This window comes from Myodes glareolus, chromosome 15 (genome assembly GCF_982192425.1).
Source record: "Myodes glareolus chromosome 15, mMyoGla1.1, whole genome shotgun sequence".
Classification (NCBI taxonomy): domain Eukaryota; kingdom Metazoa; phylum Chordata; class Mammalia; order Rodentia; family Cricetidae; genus Myodes; species Myodes glareolus.
The window spans coordinates 3,474,090-3,494,554 of NC_142040.1; the positions used below are offsets into that span (position 1 = coordinate 3,474,090).

Sequence of the window (20,465 nt, forward strand, 5' to 3'; positions counted from 1 at the left end):
CCTCCCAGTTGTCATGAGTGCTTTATCTGCAATGAATTTATACTTGCTTGTATTTCCCCAGGAAAAGTTAATACAACAATGATATTGTCTGCGTATCATTGCATAGTTATTATCTTTGCTACTGATAATGCTTATTGTGTTTAAAATAAATTTTGTCAGATATTAATGATTTTTTTCAACAACGTTCTTTAAACTGATATCTAAATAGTACAAGCTTATTTCTGCTTATTTTTAAAATATGTTTCTATTACTTATAAATAAAATAGCATAAAGGTTGTTATTTCTAATGTTTATCTTTTAAGTAAAACGTTCAGTCCATATAGCTTTAATGAGCTGTTGATTTAGTCAAGTTTACATTAATTAAATTATTTTGTGTTATTTTTGTCCCTTTACTTTCACTTAACCATCTCTTTTCCTGATGTCTCTGTTGTCCATTGGCCCATTATCTTTTTTCTGGGCATGGTCTCTCTTACAAAGATTTCAGGTTGACACCTTACTGAGGCATATTGTCTGGTTTCTCTTTATTTATACCTGGAACCAAATGTTTCTGCTCACACAATCTGATTCTACACTGCCTGGGATTGTTCATCTACTGAGAAAAAGATTGTTTATGTACAACTAGAATGTTTATTGATTTTCTTGTTTCTGTAAAATATTTTTTTACTTCCAATGTATAAATGTAATAATAATGCTTACCAACACAGACTTTCATGGAAGTCCTTATGGCACATGGAATTTGGTACTATCCCATCAATTTCTTTTGACTTCTACCATGTTAATGAAGATACAGTTTTATTTAAGATTAGAAGACACATTGCATAAGGAAGGCAACTCATCTTCAGGAAACATAATTATTATAAACCAGAAATTGTAATTCTATTATTCTAGTTGGGTATTATGTTTAAATTTAGTTATATAACTTTATTTCAAACAGTGAATAAAAACTAAGTCTGGAAGATTATTAGAAATGTTTTCCCCCCTCCGAGAAAAATATAGCTCATGGTAGAAACTAGATATATGCATATATATGTACATATATGTGTGTATAAAACAAAGTCTGAAACCAGTATTCTGAGACTATAATAGAAGCCTTAAGAGTAAAATAAATTTGTTGAGAAGAAGTAAGACACTGGTGCCAGCTGTGACACAACACAACCAGATCCAGACATCATCGTTGCCAGTTTTACACACACTTTCTTGACCTACAACATTAAACTGAGCACCCAGTGCAGACTTAAATTATTTATAATCACATTGCCACGTAAGAAAAGTGAGTTATCTGTAGAACTGTTCATTTAGACATTAAGTTTAACCAATTTCTCTCCAATATGGAGTCTCTATAAGGTTCTGTTGGAACTACCCAATTTTCTGAGAAAGTTGGACCCAGAACCTTTGCATTATCCTCTTCTGTTTCTTTCTTTTTGGTGTTAGCCAGAGCCTAAGTTTGGTACTATGGGGTTATTAACCCTCTTCTCCATCTTTGTCATGAAGTTGCTTGACCATTGTGTGACTGACCTCTATGCCTAACTTAACCTGCATAGCTTACTCTCTCTCTCCCTCTTAAGTTCCTATCTAGGAATGTATAATAAACTTATCTCTAAAAGTGAAAAATGATCTTGATAGTGTTAAATGCTGTTTTGAAGTGGAAATTCATGGGTACTACTCACCACAGAAAGCAAAATTCTCAGAAAAGAGTACCTAAATCCTCTTGATCCTTTATACTCATTTCAACTCTGCATTAGACCATTACAGAAAATCCTCCCCACAGTACACTGAATTAGTAAGCAAATAATTTTACCCCAAGGAATTATTTTTCCTACCCTTATGTGATTCTGTTCTGAAAATTGCTTGATAATTACAGTAACAAGTGGTATTTTTAACCATATGTGCAATTCTATTAAAATTTTATGACTTAGTCGTATTGAATAAATTTCTAAGAGTAAAGTTACATAAAAGCAAAAGACTATTCTTGGCTAGTAGAATACTAGAGAACATTATTACATAAGTGTTTATATGTTTTTAATGTATAACGTCATGCATTCCAAACATCTGCTTAACACTATGTTCATAATGCCACTTTTATATTGTCCTGATTTATAGAAATGAAAAAATATAAATTGAGTTTCATTCATACACTTCCAAAAGTCATGCTGCACAATCAAAAGTCAAATCTGCTCTTTCCCAGCACTTTCTTCAAAAAGGATACTCATGTTAAGATTTTAACAAAAGGTTTAAGCTAAAGCAGTCATGTCCTACAAAGAGACAGCAGTCTATCTACAGACTCCTGGAGTAACTTAAATTTGAATGCTTACATTTATCCTGGTTCAAGAATCTTTTTCTATGATCCAACTAGTGTTGGACAATATGTATGCTTCATTACCCGACTCACATTAACTCAAGATAATTAGACCAATACCCCCCAAACAGATGGCTGATATAGTAATTTATAAATTTACAATGAGACTGTAACTAATGGGAAGAAAGGAAAACTTACCAGCAGATTACCATGGGCATCAAAATGATACTTTGAAAGTATGAAAAATAGTTATTACAGTCACTATGTCAAATGTTATTATGCTGTGACAATAGTGTTCATTTAATTAAAATTAAGCTATCTATATTCAATAAACCCCAAGAAAGAGCTTTAGGAAAATACTCCATGATTTTATTACATATCAGAACAAATCATGGGTATGCAGTATTTATAAAAAAATATATTTTTGTGATTTGTAGGGACATGTAAATTTCATTATGCAAAACTTCCCCATATGCTGTGGGACACTTATCATAGCTAGCCCCTACTATAGAATACAATTCTACCCAATCATTCCAATACACAAAAGAATCCTTTTTTTTTTCTTTTAGAAGGAAAGATTTTCCTCTCTTAATTGACTTCACTGATTGGCCTTAGATGAAATAGATCATGAAATTAAAAAAAATCCTTTCCAAAACTCCCTTCCCTCTGCATAGCAAGAATACTTTTTTCTTAGCATCTTTCTAGGATTATTTAGTGAAACACTTCTTTTTTTTTAAAGGAATCTCTGAGTGGTCAATGTCATAGATATAAGATACCTAAAAACATCTCCTAGGAATCTAACTGGGAATCAGAATGGAGCTCATGTAGAATAAGCAGCCCTAAGTATCTTGCTTGCATAGCCTGTGAGATATAGTATACATTTTTAATTGTCAGAATTTTGCCAAGGAGATTCTAATGCTACAAAGAGCTCCATACCTGCCTTCCTTTTGTTTCAAAGCGTGGGTTTCTCCTGATGGGAGAGTGGTACTTCTTTCCTGAGACTGTGCTATGGGATAGAGGGGTGGGGTTATGCACTGAAACTGTAGGATCCTAAACTCCTGTTGATGCCCACCTATGCTTTCTCCTACACTCTTCTATGGTCCCTGCCTACTTCTGACTACATATCACAGTATCCTTAACTGTTTCCTAATTTTAAAGACATCTATTTTTTAGGATGATTTTCCATAGCTCTGTCTTGGTCTCTCTTTGTTATTTAATGGTATAGTGACAGACTTACTTAGATTTCTTTGGAAATCTAAAGTGTGCTTCTGTGTTCCCATTCATGTAACTTCTGTGGCTATGGGTAAATAAAACAAGAGGGAGATCTGCAACAAAACTAAGAGATAAAAAAAAAAACCTTGACATTTATTTTGTAGCATGCTCTTATCATATTTTCAGTAATTAGTAAGATGAACAACTAACAATGAGATGTTTCCTATCAGTCCCGAATGGTGTATTTTATTTTACTTTTTCCTTATTTATTTATAAGAATTTCCACTTCCTCCCCTCCTCCCAATATGCTCCTGCTCCCCCCACTCCCTCTCCAGTCGCAAGAGCAGTCACAGTTCCCTGCCCTGTGGGAAGTCCAAGTTCCTCCCCCCTCCCTCCAGGGACAGGAAGTTGAGCATCCAAACAGACCAGGATCCCAAAAAGCCAGTACATGCAGACAAAATAAGACCCAGTGCCATTGTCAATGGCTTCTCAGTCAGCCCCAATGTCAGCCACATTCACAGAATCCAGCTTGATTACATGCTCGTTCAATCCCAGTCCAGCTGTCCTTGGTGAGCTCTCATTCGATCAGTCCCCATGTATCAGTGGGTGAACGCACACTTCGCGGTCCTGACTTCCTTTTTCATGTTCTCCCTCCTTCTGCTCTTCATTTGGACATTGGGGGCTGAGTCCAGTGCTCCAACTTAGGTCTCCATCCATCGTCGGATGAAGGTTCCCTCAGGTTCTGCATTCCTTGCTCACGTTCGCCCTCCCTCTGCTTCTCATTTGGACCTAGGGAGTTAAGTCCAGTGTTCCAATATGTGTCTCTGTCTCTATCTCCATCCTTTGCCAGATGAAGGTTCTGTGGTGACATGCAAAATATTCATCAGTATGGTTATGGGCGAAGGCCAGTTCAGGCACCCTCTCCTCTGCTGCCCAGGGAACAATCTGGGGACCTCTCCTTGGGCCTGGGAACCCCTCCAGAATCAAGTCTCTTGCAAACCCCAAAATGGCTTCCCTAGTCGAGACATAAACTTACCTGCTCCCATAACCATCCTTCCTCCCTCCCCCCTCCCATTCCCCCAAGCCATCCCCAATCCTCCCCCTCTCCCTAACCATCTCCCCTTACTTAACCCCCTTACCCCCTGCACCCAAGTCTTCCTGGCAATCTTGTTTACTTCCAATATCCAGGAAGTATATGATTTTCTTTAGGTTCACCTTCTTATTTAGCTTCTCTAGGATCACGAATTATAGACTCAAAGACCTTTAACTATGGCTAGAATCCACTTATGAGTGATTCTATAATCACTTATGATAATCACTTATGAGTGAATACATACCATATTCCCCTTTTTGGGTCTGGGTTACCTCACTCAGTAAAGCGTTTTCTATTTCCATCCAATTGCATGCAAAATTCAAGATGTCCTTGTTTTTTACCGCTGAGTAAAATTCTAATGTGTATATGTTCCACACCTTTCTTTAACCATTCTTCTATTGAGGGGCACCTAGGTTGTTTCCAGGTTATGGCTATTACAAATAGTGCTGCTATGAACATAGTTGAACAAATCCTTTTGTAGTATGATAGGGCATCTCTTGGGTATATACCCAAGAGTGGAATTGCTGGGTCCTGAGGGAGGTTGACTCCCAGTTTCCTGAAAAACCGTCACACTAATTTCCACAGTGGCTGCACAAGTTTGCATTCCCACCAACAATGGATGAGTGTTCCCCTCCCTCCACATCCTCTCCAGTATAGGCTATCATTGGTGTGTTTGAGTTTAGCTATTTTGACAGGTATAAGATGGTATTTCAAAGTGGTTTTGATTTGCATTTCCCTGATCACTAAGGAGGTTGACCATGACCTTAAGTGTCTTTTGGCCATTGGAAGTTCATCTTTTGTGAATTCTCTGTTCAGTTCAGTACCCCATTTTTTAATTGGGTTAATTAGAGTTTTAGTGTCTAGTTTCTTGAGTTCTATGTATATTTTGGAGATCAGACCTTTGTCTGATAAGGGGTTGGTGAAGATCTTCTCCCAGTCAGAAGGTAGCCTTTTAGTCTTACTGACGGTGTCCTTTGCTTTACAGAAGCTTCTCAGTTTCAGGAGGTCCCATTTATTCATTGATTCTCTTATTGTCTGTGCTACTGGGGTTCTACTTAGGAAGTGGTCTCCTGTGCCTATATCTTGTAGACTACTTCCCACTTTCTCTTCTATCAGGTTTAAAGTGGTCAGATTAATGTTGATGTCTTTAATCCATTTGGACTTGAATTTTGTGCATGGTGATAGATATGGATCTACTTTCATTCTTCTACAGGTTGACATCCAGTTATGCCAGCACCATTTGTTAAAGATGCTTTCTTTCTTCCATTGTATAATTTTAGCTCCTTTGTCAAAAATCAGGTGTTCATAGGTTTGTGGATTAATATCCGGTTCCTCATTTTGATTCCATTGTTCAACCTCTCTGTTTTTGTGCCAATACCAAGCTGTTTTCATTACTGTAGCTCTGTAATACAGTTTGAAGTCAGGGATGGCCTCTGGAAGTTCCTCTGTTGTATAGCATTGTTTTGGCTATCCTGGGTTTTTTGTTTTTTCATATAAAGTTGATTATTATTCTCTCAAGGTCTGTGAAAAATTTGTTGGGATTTTGATGGGTGCATTGAATCTATAGATTGCTTTTGGTAGAATTGTCATTTTTGCTCAGTTGATCCTAACAATCCAACAACATGGATTTCCATTTTCTGGTATCCTCTTCAATTTCTTTCTTCAAAGACTTAAAGATCTTGTCAAATAAGGTCTTTCACTTCCTTGGTTAGAGTTACCCCAAGATACTTTATGCTATTTGTGGCTTTTGTGAAAGGTGATGTTTCTCTGATTTCCCTCTCTGCTTCTTTGTTCTTTGTCTATAGGTGGGCAAATGATTTTTGGAGTTGATATTGTATCCTGCCACATTACTAAAGGTGTTTATCAGCTGTAGGAGTTCTTTGGTAGAGTTTTTGGGGCCACTTATGTACACTATCATATCATCTGCAAATAAGAAACATTTGACTTCTTCCTTTCCAATTTGTATCCGTTGATCTCCTTATGTTGTCTTATTGCTATTGCTAGAACTTCAAGCACTATATTGAAGAGATATTGAGAGAGTGAACAGCTTTGTCTTGTTCCTGATTATAGTGGAATGGCTTTAAGTTTCTCTCCATTTAGTTTGATGTTAGCTATCAGTTTGCTGTATATTTTTTTTTATTACATTTAGGTATGAACCTTGTATCACTATTCTCTCCAAGACCTTTATCATAAAGGGGTGTTGAATTTTGTTAAATGCTTTTTCAGCATCTAATGAAATGATTATATGGTGGTTTTCTTTCAGCTTATTTGAATGATGAATTACATTGATAGATTTACGTATGTTGAACCAGCCCTGGGTCTCTGGGATGAAGCCTACTTGGTCATAATGGATAATTTTTTTGATGTGTTCTTGGATTCCGTTTGCCAGTATTTTGTTGAGAATTTTTGTGTCAATGTTCATGAGTGAGATTGGTCTGTAAATTCTCTTTCTTGGTTGAGTCTTTGTGTGGTTTTGGAATCAGGGTAACTGTAGCTTCATAAAAGGAGTTTAGCAATGACTCATCTGTTTTTGTTTTGTGAAACACATTAAGGAGTTGGAAGTTCTGGTAAAATTCTGCATTGAAACCATCTGGTCCCGGGTTTTTTTCGGGTGGGAGGCTCCTTATGACAGCATCTAATTCCTCGCGACTTACAGGTCTATTTAAATTGTTCACCTAATCTTGATTTAATTTTGGTATATATGGTACTTATCTTAAAAATGTCCATTTATTTCACGTTTTCCAATTTTGTGGCATACAGGCTTTTGTAGTAATATCTAATGATTCTCCGAATTTCCTCTGTGTCTGTGGTTATGTTCCCCTTTTCATTTCTGATCTTGTTAATTTGTGTGTCCTCTGCCATTTGATTTGTTTGTATAGGGGTTTGTCAATTTTGTTGATTTTCTCCAAGAACCAGCTTTTTGTTTCATTGATTCTTTGGACTGGACTGTTTTTTGTGTTTCAGTTTCGTTGATTTCAGCCGTCAGTTTGATTATTTCCAGTCTTCTATTCCTCCTGGGTGAGTCTGCTTCTTTTTTTCTAGACATTTCAGGTGTGCTGTTAAGTCTCTAATGTGAGGTTTCTCCATTTCTTTAAGTTTTGCATTTTGATTATTATATGGAGAGGGGATTTTTTTTGATCCAGTCTATTTGGTGTTCTGTATACTTCTTGTACCTTCATAGGAATATCCTTCTTTAAGTTGGGAAAGTTTTCTTCTATAATTTTGTTGAATACATTTTCTGGGCCTTTGTAAATCTTCTCCTTCTTCTACCCCTATTATTCTTAGGTTTGGTCTTTCCATGGTGTCCCAGATTTCTTGGATGTTTTGTGTTAAGAATTTGTTGGAGCTCCGCAAGAATCCTGGCCAGCAAGGGGCACTGATCCTCTAGCAGAAGATTCAGCATTGGGGTGAGTTTGCTCTGACCCGCTGCAGAAGCCTGGCAAGGCGGAGCTCAGACATTCCTCGTCCCCCTTGACTCCCGGGTCACTATGCAGGGGATAAGCCCTCTCGCCTCCTAGCCTATCCCACCTTTCACCCAGGAACCCCTTCCTTTATTCTTCCCTTCCTCCTCGGGGTCATAAAATCACCCAGCTCAGCTAGCTTGCAGGCTGGGACTGGGCTGGAAGTGCAACCCAGCAGGAGGGAGTTCCTGTGTTTCAATAACCTGTTGGTGAAAAGGTAGGCCCTGTGTCAGCTCAGCAAGAATCATGGCCAGCAAGGGGCACTGATCCTCTAGCAGAAGATTCATCATTGGGGTGAGTTTGTTCTGACCCGCAACAGAAGCCCAGTAAGGAGGAGCTCAGACATTCCCTGTCCCCCATGACTCCCAGGTCACCCTGAAGGGGCTAAGCCCTCTCGCCTCCTAGCCCATCCCACCTTTCACCCAGGAACCCCTTCCTTTATTCTTCCCTTCCAACTCGGGGCCATAAAATCACCCAGCTCAGCCGGCTTGCAGGCTGAGACTGGGCTGGAAGTGCAACAAGGCAGGAGGGAGTTCCTATGTCTCAATAGCCTGCCAGTGAAAAGGTAGGTCCTGTGTCAGCTCAGCAAGATTCTTGGCCAACAAGGGGTGCTGATCCTCTAGCAGAAGATTCATCAGAGGGGGGAACCAGACCTGGTATCAGAAGATCCATTAGAGAACATTTGAAGGAAGAGATGGGCAGACACCAAGGCAGGAATTCCTCCAACAATCTGAAAAACAACATGAAAACACCGGATCCCAGCAACCCTAAAACAGAGGGAATTGAACATCCTAATCAAGGAGAAGTGGAAAAGAGTGCCATTATGAAAGCAATAGAGTCCCTTAAACAAGATATGACTAACTCCCTTAACGAAATGGATGAGAAGTATAACAAAAAGTTTGAAGAAATGAGTAAAGAAATGGAAGAGAAGTATAACAAAAAGTTTGAAGAAATGAGTAAGTTCGTAAATGATACCCTGGGAAACCAAGAAGAAACAATCAAACACGTAATGGAAACAGTTCAAGAAATGAAAACTGAAATGGAGGCATGAAGAAAACACAAACCGAGGGCCAGCTGGATATGGAAAATCTAGGTAAATGAACAGAGACTACAGAATCAAGCATAACCAATAGAATACAAGAGATAGAAGAAAGAATCTCAGATTCTGAAGATGTCATAGAGAAAATAAACACTCTGATCAAAGAAAACAGCAAATCCAACAAATTCTCATCACAAAACATTCAAGAAATATGGGACATAATAAAAAGACCAAACCTAAGAATAATAGGAGTAGAAGAAGGAGAAGAATTGCAGATCAAAGGCCCAGAAAATATACTCAACAAAATTATAGAAGAAAACTTCCCCAACCTAAAGAACGATATCCCTATGAAGGTTCAAGAAGCATACAGAACACCGAATAGACCGGATTAAAAAAAAATCATCCCCTCGCCATATAATAATCAAAACACAAAACATACAGATTAAAAAAAGAATATTAAGAGCTGCAAAGGAAAAAGGTCAAGTAACTTCTAAAGGTAAACCTATCAGACTTACACCGGACTTCTCTATGGAAACCATGAAAGCCAGAAGGTCCTGGATAGAGGTACTGCAGAAAATAAGAGACCATGGATGCAAGCCCAGTCTACTATACACAGCCAAGCTATCATTCACTATCAATGGAGAAAACAAAATATTCCAGGATAAAAACAAATTTAAACAATACATAGCCACAAATTCAGCCTTACAGAAAGTAATAGAAGGAAAATCACAACCAAAGGAATCTAACATTGCCAACACTGCCTACAATAACTCAGACATCTAGAGACCCTTCACAAGCACAACTCAAAGAACGGAAACACACAAACTCTACTACACACACAAAAAAAAATAACTGGAGTTAACAACCACTGGTCGTTAATATCACTTAATATCAACGGACTAAACTCACCTATAAAAAGGCACAGACTAAGAGATTGGATACGAAAACAGGATCCAACATTCTGCTGTTTACAAGAAAGACACATAAACCACAAAGACAGACACCTACTCAGAGTAATGGGTTGGAAAAAGGTTTTCCAAGAAAACAGACCTAAGAAACAAGCAGGTGTGGCCATTCTAATATCTAACAAAATCGACTTCAAACTAAAATCAATCAGAAGAGATAGAGATGGGCATTTCATACACATAACAGGAACAATTCATCAGGAGGAAGTCTCAATCCTGAATATCTATGCCCCTAATAAAAAGCTACCCACATATGTAAAAGAAACACTTCCAGAACTCAAGACAGTCATCAAACCACACACACTAATAGTAGGAGACTTCAACACACCTCTCTCACCAATGGACAGGTCAATCAGACAGAAACCTAACAGAAAAATAAGAGAATTATTGGAGGTATTGAATCAATTGGACTTAACAGACATCTATAGAATATTCCATCCAAATAGGAAAGAATATACCTTCTTCTCTGTAGCTCATGAAACCTTCTCGAAAATTGACCACATACTCGGTAACAAAGCAAACTTCCACAGATACAAAAAAATATTAGTAACCACCTGTGTCTTGTCAGATCACCATGGGTTAAAGTTAGAATTCAACAACAGTGCTACCCCCAGGAAGCCAACAAACTCATGCAAGCTGAACAGTCAACTACTGAATCACCCCTGGGTCAAGGAAGAAATAAAGAAAGAAATTAAAGTCTTCCTTGAATTTAATGAAAATAAAGACACAACATACTCAAACCTATGGGACACTATGAAAGCAGTGCTAAAAGGAAAGCTAATAGCACTAAGTGCACAATTAAAAAAATGGAGAAAACACACATTGGAGACTTAACAGCACACCTGTAAGCTCTAGAAGAAAAAGAAGCAGATTCACCCAGGAGGAGAAGAAGACTGAGGGCTGAAATCAACAAAATACAAACACAGAAAACAATCCAAAGAATCAATGAAACAAAAAGCTGGTTCTTGGAGAAAATCAACAAGATCGACAAACCCCTATCCAAACTAATGAAATGGCAGAGAGAGAACATGCAAATTAATAAGATCAGAAATGAAAAGGGTGACATAACGACAGACACAGAGGAAATTCAGAAAATCATTAGATCTTACTACGAAAGTTTATATGCCACAAAGTTGGAAAATGTAAAAGAAATGGACATTTTTTTTAGATAAGTACCATATACCAAAGTTGAACCAAGAACAGGTGAACAATCTAAATAGACCTGTTAGTCGCGAAGAATTAGAAGCTGTTATCAAAAATCTCCCTACCAAAAAAAAAAAGACCAGAACCAGGTGGTTTCAATGCAAAATTCTACCAGAACTTCCAGGAAGAAGTAATACCTGTACTCCTTAATGTATTTCACAATATAGAAACAGAAGAGTCATTGCCAAACTCCTTTTATGAAGCTACAGTTACTCTGATACAAAAACCACACAAAGACACAATCAAGAAAGATAATTACAGGCCAATCTCACTCATGAACATCGACGCAAAAATTCTCAATAAAATACTGGCAAACCGAATCCAAGAACACATTAGAAAAATTGTCCATTATGATCAAGAAGGCTTCATCCCAGAGATGCAGGGCTGGTTCAACATATGCAAATCTATCAATGTAATCCATCATATAAATAAACTGAAAGAAAAAAAACATATGATCATTTCATTGGATGCTGAAAAAGCATTTAACAAAATTCAACACTGCTTTATGATAAAGATGTTGGAGCGATTGGGGATACAAGGATCATACCTAAATATAATAAAAGCTGTCTACAGCAAGCCGACAGCTAACATCAAATTGAATGGAGAGATACTCAAAACCATTCCACTAAAATCAAGAACACGACAAGGCTGTCCACTCTCCCCATGCCTCTTCAATATAGTGCTTGAAGTTCTAGCAATAGCAATAAGACAACATAAGGGGATCAAGGGGATTCAAATTGGAATTGATGAAGTTAAACTTTCGTTATTTGCAGATGATATGATAGTGTACATAAGCGACCCCAAAAACTCTACCAAAGAACTCCTACAGCTGATAAACACCTTTAGTAATGTGGCAGGATACAAGATCAACTCCATAAAATCGGTTGTCCTCCTATACACAAAGGATAAAAAGGCAGAGAGGGAAATCAGAGAAACATCACCTTTCACGATAGCCACAAATAGCATAAAATATCTTGGGGTTACTCTAACCAAGGAAGTGAAAGACCTATTTGACAAGATCTTTAAGTCTTTGAAGAAAGAAATTGAAGAGGATACCAGAAAATGGAAAGACCTCCCTGCTCTTGGATTGGGAGAATCAACATAGTAAAAATGGCAATTCTACCAAAAGCAATCTATAGATTCAATGCAATCCCCATCAAAATCCAATCAAACTTCTTCACAGACCTTGATAGAAAAATAATCAAGTTTATATGGAAAAAGAAAAACCCCAGGATAACCAAAACAATCTTATACAATAAAGTAACTTCTGTAGGCATTACCATCCCTGACTTCAAATTCTATTACAGAGCTGCAGTATCAAAAACAGGTTGGCACTGGCATAAGAACAGAGAAGTCAATCTATGGAATCGAATAGAAGACACGGATATTAACCCACAAACCTATGAACACCTGATTTTTGACAAAGGAGCTAAAGGTATACAATGGAAGAAGGAAAGCATCTTTAACAAATGGTGCTGGCATAACTGGATGTCAACCTGTAGAAGAATGAAAGTAGATCCATATCTATCACCATGCACAAAATTCAAGTCCAAATGGATTAAAGACATCAACATTAATCTGACCACTTTAAACCTGATAGAAGAGAAAGTGAGAAGTAGTCTACAATATATAGGCACAGGAGACCACTTCCTAAGTAGAACCCCAGTAGCACAGGCAATAAGAGAATCAATGAATAAATGGGACCTCCTGAAACTGAGAAGCTTCTGTAAAGCAAAGGACACCGTCAGTAAGACTAAAAGGCTACCTTCTGACTGGGAGAAGATCTTCACCAACCCCTTATCAGACAAAGGTCTGATCTCCAAAATATACATAGAACTCAAGAAACTAGACACTAAAACTCTAATTAACCCAATTAAAAAATGGGGTACTGAACTGAACAGAGAATTCACAAAAGATGAACTTCCAATGGCCAAAAGACACTTAAGGTCATGGTCAACCTCCTTAGCAATCAGGGAAATGCAAATCAAAACCACTTTGAAATACCATCTTATACCTGTCAAAATAGCTAAACTCAAACACACCAATGATAGCCTATGCTGGAGAGGATGTGGAGGGAGGGGAACACTCATCCATTGTTGGTGGGAATGCAAACTTGTGCAACCACTGTGGAAATCAGTGTAGCGATTTTTCAGGAAACAGGGAGTCAACCTCACGCAGGACCCAGTAATTTCAGTCTTGGGAATATACCCAAGAGATGCCCTATCATACTACAAAAGCATTTGTTCAACTATGTTCATAGCAGCACTATTTGTAACAGCCAGAACCTGGAAACAACCTAGGTGCCCCTCAATAGAAGAATGGTTAAAGAAGGTGTGGAACATATACACATTAGAGTTTTACTCAGTGGTAAAAAACAAGGACATCTTGAATTTTGCATCCAAATGGACGGAAATAGAAAACGCTTTACTGAGTGAGGTAACCCAGACCCAAAAAGGGGAATATGGTATGTACTCACTCATAAGTGGATTCTAGCTATAATTAAAGGTCTTTGAGCCTATAATACGTGATCCTAGAGAAGCTAAATAAGAAGGTGAACCTGAAGAAAATCATATCGTTATCTTCCTGGATATTGGAAGTAGACAAGATTGCCAGGCAAACTTGGGTGCACGGTGGGTGGGGGGGTGGATGTAAGGGGAGATGGTAGAGAGAAGGGAGAGGGGGAAGATTGGGGATGGCTGGGGGAATGGGATGGGGGGAGGGAGGAAGGGTGGATATGGGAGCAGGGAGGTATATATCTCAACTAAGGGAGTCATTTTAGGTTTTGCAAGATACTTGATTCTGGAGGGGTTCCCAGGCCCAAGGAGAGGTTCCCAGATTGTTCCCTGGGCAGCAGAGGAGAGGGTGATTGAACTGACCTTGGCCCATAACCATACTGATGAATATTTTGCAAATCACAATAGAACCTTCATCTGGCGAAGGATGGAGATAGAGACAGAGACACATATTGGAACATTGGACTTAACTCCCTAGGTCCAAATGAGAAGCAGAAGGATGGAGAACGTGAGCGAGGAAGGCAGGATCAGAGGGAACCTTCATTCGACAATTGTTGGAGATAGAGACAGAGACCCACATTGGAGCACTGGACTGAGCCCCCAAGGTCCAAATGAGGAGCAGAAGGAGGGAGAACATGAAAAAAGAAGTCAGGACCACGAGGGGTGCGTTCACCCACTGATACAAGGGGACTGACCGAATGAGAGCTCACCAAGGCCAGCTGGACTGGGACTGAACGAGCACGTGATCAAACCAGATTCTCTGAATGTGGCTGACATGGGGGCTGATTGAGAAGCCATTAACAATGGCACTAGGTCTTGTTTTGTCTGCATGTACTGGCTTTTTGGAATTCTAGTCTGTTTGGATGCTCACCTTCCTAGACCTGGAGGGAGGGGGAAGGAACTTGAACTTCCCACAGGGCAGGAAACCCTGACTGCTCTTAGGACTGGAGAGGGAGGAGGAGAGGGAGTGGGGGGATTGGGAGGGTATTGGGAGGAGGGGAGGAAGTGGAAATTTTTATAAATAAATCAATAAGTAAATTTTTAAAAAATAAGCACATAATGGAGGAACCAGAAAAAAAAATTGTTGGATTTGTTATTTTCTTTAATCAATGAGTTTATTTCCTCTTCAGCATCTGAGATTCTTTCTTCTATCTCTTGTATTCTGTTGGTTATACTTGTCTCTGTAGTTCATGTTCATTTACCCAGATTTTTCATATCTAGCCTTCCCTTTTTTTGTGTGTGTTTTCTCTCCTCCATTTCATTTTTCAAGTCTTGAACAGTTTCCATTACCTGTTCTTCTTGGTTTTCTTGGGTATCTTTGAGAGACTTATTCATTTCTTCTACCTTTTTGTTTGTGTTCTCCATTTCTTTAAAGTAGTTTTCCACATTCTGTTTAAGGGACTCTATCACTTTCATAATGTTATATTTAAAGTTGATTTCTTCTACTTCTTCTGAAATAGGGTGTTCAAGTCTTCTTGTTGTGCGATCCCTGGATTCTGGTGTTGTCATGTTGCCTTTCAGGTTGTTGGAGGAATTCTTGTATTGGCACCTGCCCATTTCTTCCTTCAATGCAATCAGGAGAGTCTTGGCGTCTTGGTCCAATTTTTGCTGTGACTGACTCTCTGGTTGGATCTCCTCAGTGCAGGAGCAGGAACTGTTTCTGGGCCAAGGACCTCACAGACAATAGGGCAGGTTTGGGGGAGGCAGGCTCATGTGGGACAAAGAATCCCCTCCTGCAGAAGCTGGAGGGGCCCTGTGATCCATTCCCAGACCATCTTCCCTGGGATGGCACACACTCACCCATCTGGAAGAATCTCCTCAGCACAGGAACAGGGACTCCTGGAAGTTCAAGAACCCAGCAGACAAAAGGATGAACTTTGGGGGAGGGCAGCGTCATGTGGAACAAAGAAGCCCCTGCAGCAGGAGCTGGAGGTGCCCTGCACTGCCTTCCGGGGACCTTCTAGTTGGATGGGCACACACTCACTCCTCTGGGTGGATAGCCTAAGTGCAGGAGCAGGAAATGTTCCTGGGTCAAAAACTTCACAGACAATATGGCAGGCTTGGGGAAGACAGGGTTGTATGGAACAAAGCAGGAGTTGGAGGGGCCCTGTGCTCCATTCCCAGACTGTCCGCCCCGGGATGGCACACACTCCCCCACCTGGATGGATTTCCTCAGCACAGGAACAGGGCCACTTCAGTAAACTTATATACAAAAATTGAAAAATTATTTATCGGGAAAAGTTCTAATGTTTGTTTTATGATTCTTCTAGTTGATATTGTTACTTCAATTTTTTCCAATTAATGTTGCCTTTATGAGACAAACAGCTAATTACAGGGTTAATTCAATCTGGGAAATAATAACTGATGAAGTAAAAGTCAAGGTGCAATGTGAGGTTCTCTGGAGAAGCGGTAATTATGGCCTTGCTTTTGCACTTATGGACCTCTCCATGTGAGCACACATGCTCATTCATTGATGCTGCTTTGGAATGGTTGCTGCAGGCATTGGCAATAAGCTGAGCATAAAGTGTAATCTTTGTCATATCTTTGTGTCATCTCAATTTTCTAGCTGAACAGTTGGCATGTCTACCAGTTAAAGCACAGACAGTTCAAATACCAAGTGAAGTAAAGCAAAGACAGAAATCACACAAGTGTATTATAAATGGCTGAGACTGTGAATGAGTTGAATTAAATTCAAAATTTATCTAGTATAACAACAATATTTTATTGATTAAAATGTGCTTACTCTTTGATTTAGTTGATCCTCAGCATGGGTTTGGCCAATCTAACTTAAATTTAGATTTTATAGGGAAGATTTGTGGCTTCCTGACTTCACTGTTTCTCTGGTACTTTATTGAAGACAATCTCACTGACTGTTAATATAGTCTACTTATAAACAACTTGTATACCAGATGATATATTAAGCCTATATCTACTAGTTGACAACTTTGTAAAATCAATTCTATTCCCATTTATAAATCAAGTAGAAGTAATCTGTGCATGTCTGAAGGAGTGATGACTCAGCAAAAGTAAAGGGGCAGACCCCAGGCCTACCTGTGCCACAGTGGACCTTTCCACCATTTCTATTGAAGGACTAGCATGGTTAGCAGGACTTGTCCTTATCATGGTTCCACTTCTCTAGCTGTACTCTTCTCCAGCACTAATATTTCTTTCCCATCAGATTGCAGTTCCAAATGGAGGTCCACATTTACACAGTAAAAACCCAGACGTTTCCTCTCCGGTGCTAGCTGTGAAGAAAAATGGCATTTATGCTGTGGTCAGATGGAAACACATCAATTATTAGAACAGAGTAGGTGGCTCTTGTTTCATTAAAATTCATTTCTAGAGATTTCATGAATTTATGGAGGAACAGGAAATCCTCCCATGAATACCTATAAATCCAGACATGAAAGCCTCTAAGCACCATCAAAACCGGAAAGCTGGATGTTGCTGGACGGAGGTGAGGAATGGGAGACTACTCATCGATCAGATCATTGCTGTATGAAGGACAATGAACTGCTGCTTCTGATTGGTGACTTGCTTTCACTGCAAGGCATCTTGCGACTCTGGCTTCATGACAACTAAGCATGAGCTAACCTGTGCTAACCTTTGTGGATTCTGTTTGATGTCATTTCCTGTTTCTCCTTCAGGTCTAGTCAGATTTTATTTGAAAGACCACTGACAGATTGCTTCCTAAGGATATTTTTAGTGCTATGGATAAGAAAATCTCCAACAAAGGTCAGATATTTCACTGTTTTAATTAAATCGCAGTGAAAAATGATTCTATCACGAAGGGGGCCAGCCAACTCATTTTGCTGCAATCTGCAAAGGGCACACAAGTCCCCTTCATTACTGTGCTCATGCAGGAGTGATTTGGGGAGCTAGGGTATGGTTTTAATTGAAAATGAGACTTTATAATTACGTAGCTTTCTTCAGAGATGTCAAGGGATATTTAATAATGTTTTACAGATATACTGTGATCATAATTAGCTCATTTTATTGGTATACTATTTCATTACTTTCCCTTCAGATATGAGGACGTGGTTTCTAACCCATAGGGTTTTGTGGTTAGTCATTAAATGCCTCCAATGAATCTGCCCTGTGACTTTCAGAAAATATGTCTCTATTGGAAATTTTCCATAGCATTTTACATTTATTTACATCGTCACATATTCTCCTGAGGACAAACTTGTTAGAATCCATTTCAAAAGCAAACATTACACAAATTTCAGAAAAGATTCCATGGAAGAAATTCCATTAAAGATTGTGCAGTGTTATGGCTGAGATGAAGGTGAAATACTGTTGCTCTTAGAGGAATACATTCTCACTGATGCTACACCTCTGCTGATGCTACATCGCTACACAAATGATTCAGCTTTATCTGCTTTGAGGACTTAGCAGGCAATCATGATTTTTTTATTTCATTTTAAATTGGCTTTCATGGGTTGCAAATTAGATACTAACATCCTTATTTAAAATGCTAGAAAATACTCTCAAAATTGCTTTTATGGGTAAAGGAAAGCTCTTATTTCAGAACTACTTATCACATGGCTACATTTTGTAAATTTATAGTAAGTGGTACCTATTATTTATCATCGTTCTATGTATCTTTCTAAGTATCATCAATTATGTGTGAGTGTGTGTGTGTGTGTGTGTGTGTGTCTATATATCTATCATCTATCCATTCATCTTTGTTGGGTATCTAACTGTCTTACTTAGGGTTTCTATTGCTGCAATGAAACACCATAAACAAAAAGCAAGTTGTGGAGGAAATGGTTTATTTGGCTCACATTTCAACACTGCTGTTGATTCCTAAAGGAAATCAGGACAGGAATTCAAACAGGGAAGGATCCCAGAGCCCAGAGCTAGTGCAGAAACCATGGAGTGGGAACTGCTTACATGGGAACATGCTTCCCATGGTTTGTTCAGCATACCTTCTTATAGAATCCAAGACCAGAAGCCCAGAGATGGCACCACCCACCAAGGGTTGTGTCCTAACCCATTAATCACTAAATGAGAAAATACTTTACAGCTGTATTTCAAGGAGGCATTTCCTCAGCTGAGGCTCCATCCTCTGATGAGTCTAGCTTGTGTCATTCTGACACACGAAACAATCCAGTACAGAACTCGTGACCCGGTGCACGTTAGTCAAGAAGCACACTATGACTTAGTCATACCCCCAATCCAATAAGTGTTGCTGATTAAGCAAAGACAATTATTGTGTCAATAAGGAATAACATCAAACTACATGAATGTAAAATAGTGCTGGATTAGTGGCTGTTAATGATTCTTTGAATGAGTTTATTCATACATCATCATATTACTTCATCATTTGTTTTCCAGAGGACAAACTTGTAAGAGTTGGAAAATATAATATAATATAAATGTATATGTGTTATAAAAATACCTGTGTATGTGTGTGTGTGTGTGTGTTCTTAAAATTTATAGGAGAAGAAAAAGGATGGAGTAGAGGAAGAAGGAAAGAAAGAATAGGGGGTAGAACAGAGGGAAGGAGGGAATTAAAATACAGATTTACTTACCTTTGAGAATGATCCCAATGTCTTTCATTTTACTCCCCTTTGTCTGATTGAGAGATACTCTCTCCATGTGCAAATTTAGTAGTAAGCCTCCATCCTGAGAAGTCTGTGAAAGGAATTCATTATCACAAATGACTATCTTCAGTGACAATCTTGTTCTTCGCACAGCTGTTTTCAGTCTAAAATCTGTCTCCCCTCTATTTTGTCACCAAAAACTGTTTTCTCAATCCAACAGTATAGACCACCCTGAACTCTCTTAAATATCTCCTAATCTTAATCTGCATGGAACCACAGTATCTGACTTCCAGTCCATCTCATTTACCACTCCTCCATCTTTACCTGATGCTTCATCCAGTTCCCAACAATTTTAGTATCTATCAGATGTCAGTAATAAACATTGATCTATTCAGGTCACCTTTTTTACTGATAACATTATTGACATGCTTACTTAGAACATGTTACAAGCACTAAAATGTTAACTTGTTCAAGAGTGACTTAATCTTCTCTGTCCCAAGAACAACTGTTCAAACACATTCTCCCTATATTCTTCATTTAGACTGATTCAGAATGTCTTAGTATTTTCAACACAGTCCTCTGTTATTTAACTCTGTATTTAATTTCTTTCTCCCTATTTGCAGGAGCATTACTTGCCTTTCTGAATTACAACCCCACATTCCACTCTACAAGCAGAATGATCTTTTTGTGATGAATATTTCCTCCCTGTTGCCCACCTCATTAAACCATGGATGTCTTCCCAAAACTCTAAAGATAAAATCCAAATGTAACCTAATTAAATATTCTTTGTTTGGAATTTCCTTCCTCCCTCTTTCTTTTTTTCCTTTCTTAAAAAAACAAACAAACAAAAAACATCTTAGCACCTTCTCTTGATTGGTTTAGACAATTCCTTCCTACACTTCTTCCAATGAATTGACTTGCTCTCCACCTGAGCATGATGCTTCTCCGCTTTTATATTCTCCGTTGCCTGAGGAATTGCTCCTCACACTGCCTTTAGGTTTTAATTGTGTTTTTCCTTCTTATAATTTGTTTTAATTCTCACCTTCCTCTGCAAGCTTTAAGGCACATGAAGACAGCGACTTACCTAGTTGTCTGGGAATGGTAAGTTATTTTAGTTAATTTTGTCCTGCTATA

The 20,465-nt window shown here is 38.6% G+C and overlaps 1 long non-coding RNA gene across 1 annotated transcript; it reads right to left on the bottom strand.

The window, feature by feature from the left end:
- Nucleotides 1-3,885: 3,885 nt before the first annotated feature.
- LOC148119629 (uncharacterized) lies at nt 3,886-19,424 on the bottom strand. Its single transcript, XR_015735027.1, has 3 exons — nt 19,320-19,424; nt 16,834-17,027; nt 3,886-4,367 (listed from the first exon to the last, which is right to left on the bottom strand). It is a non-coding gene; the product is annotated as an uncharacterized LOC148119629 (long non-coding RNA).
- Nucleotides 19,425-20,465: the final 1,041 nt, after the last annotated feature.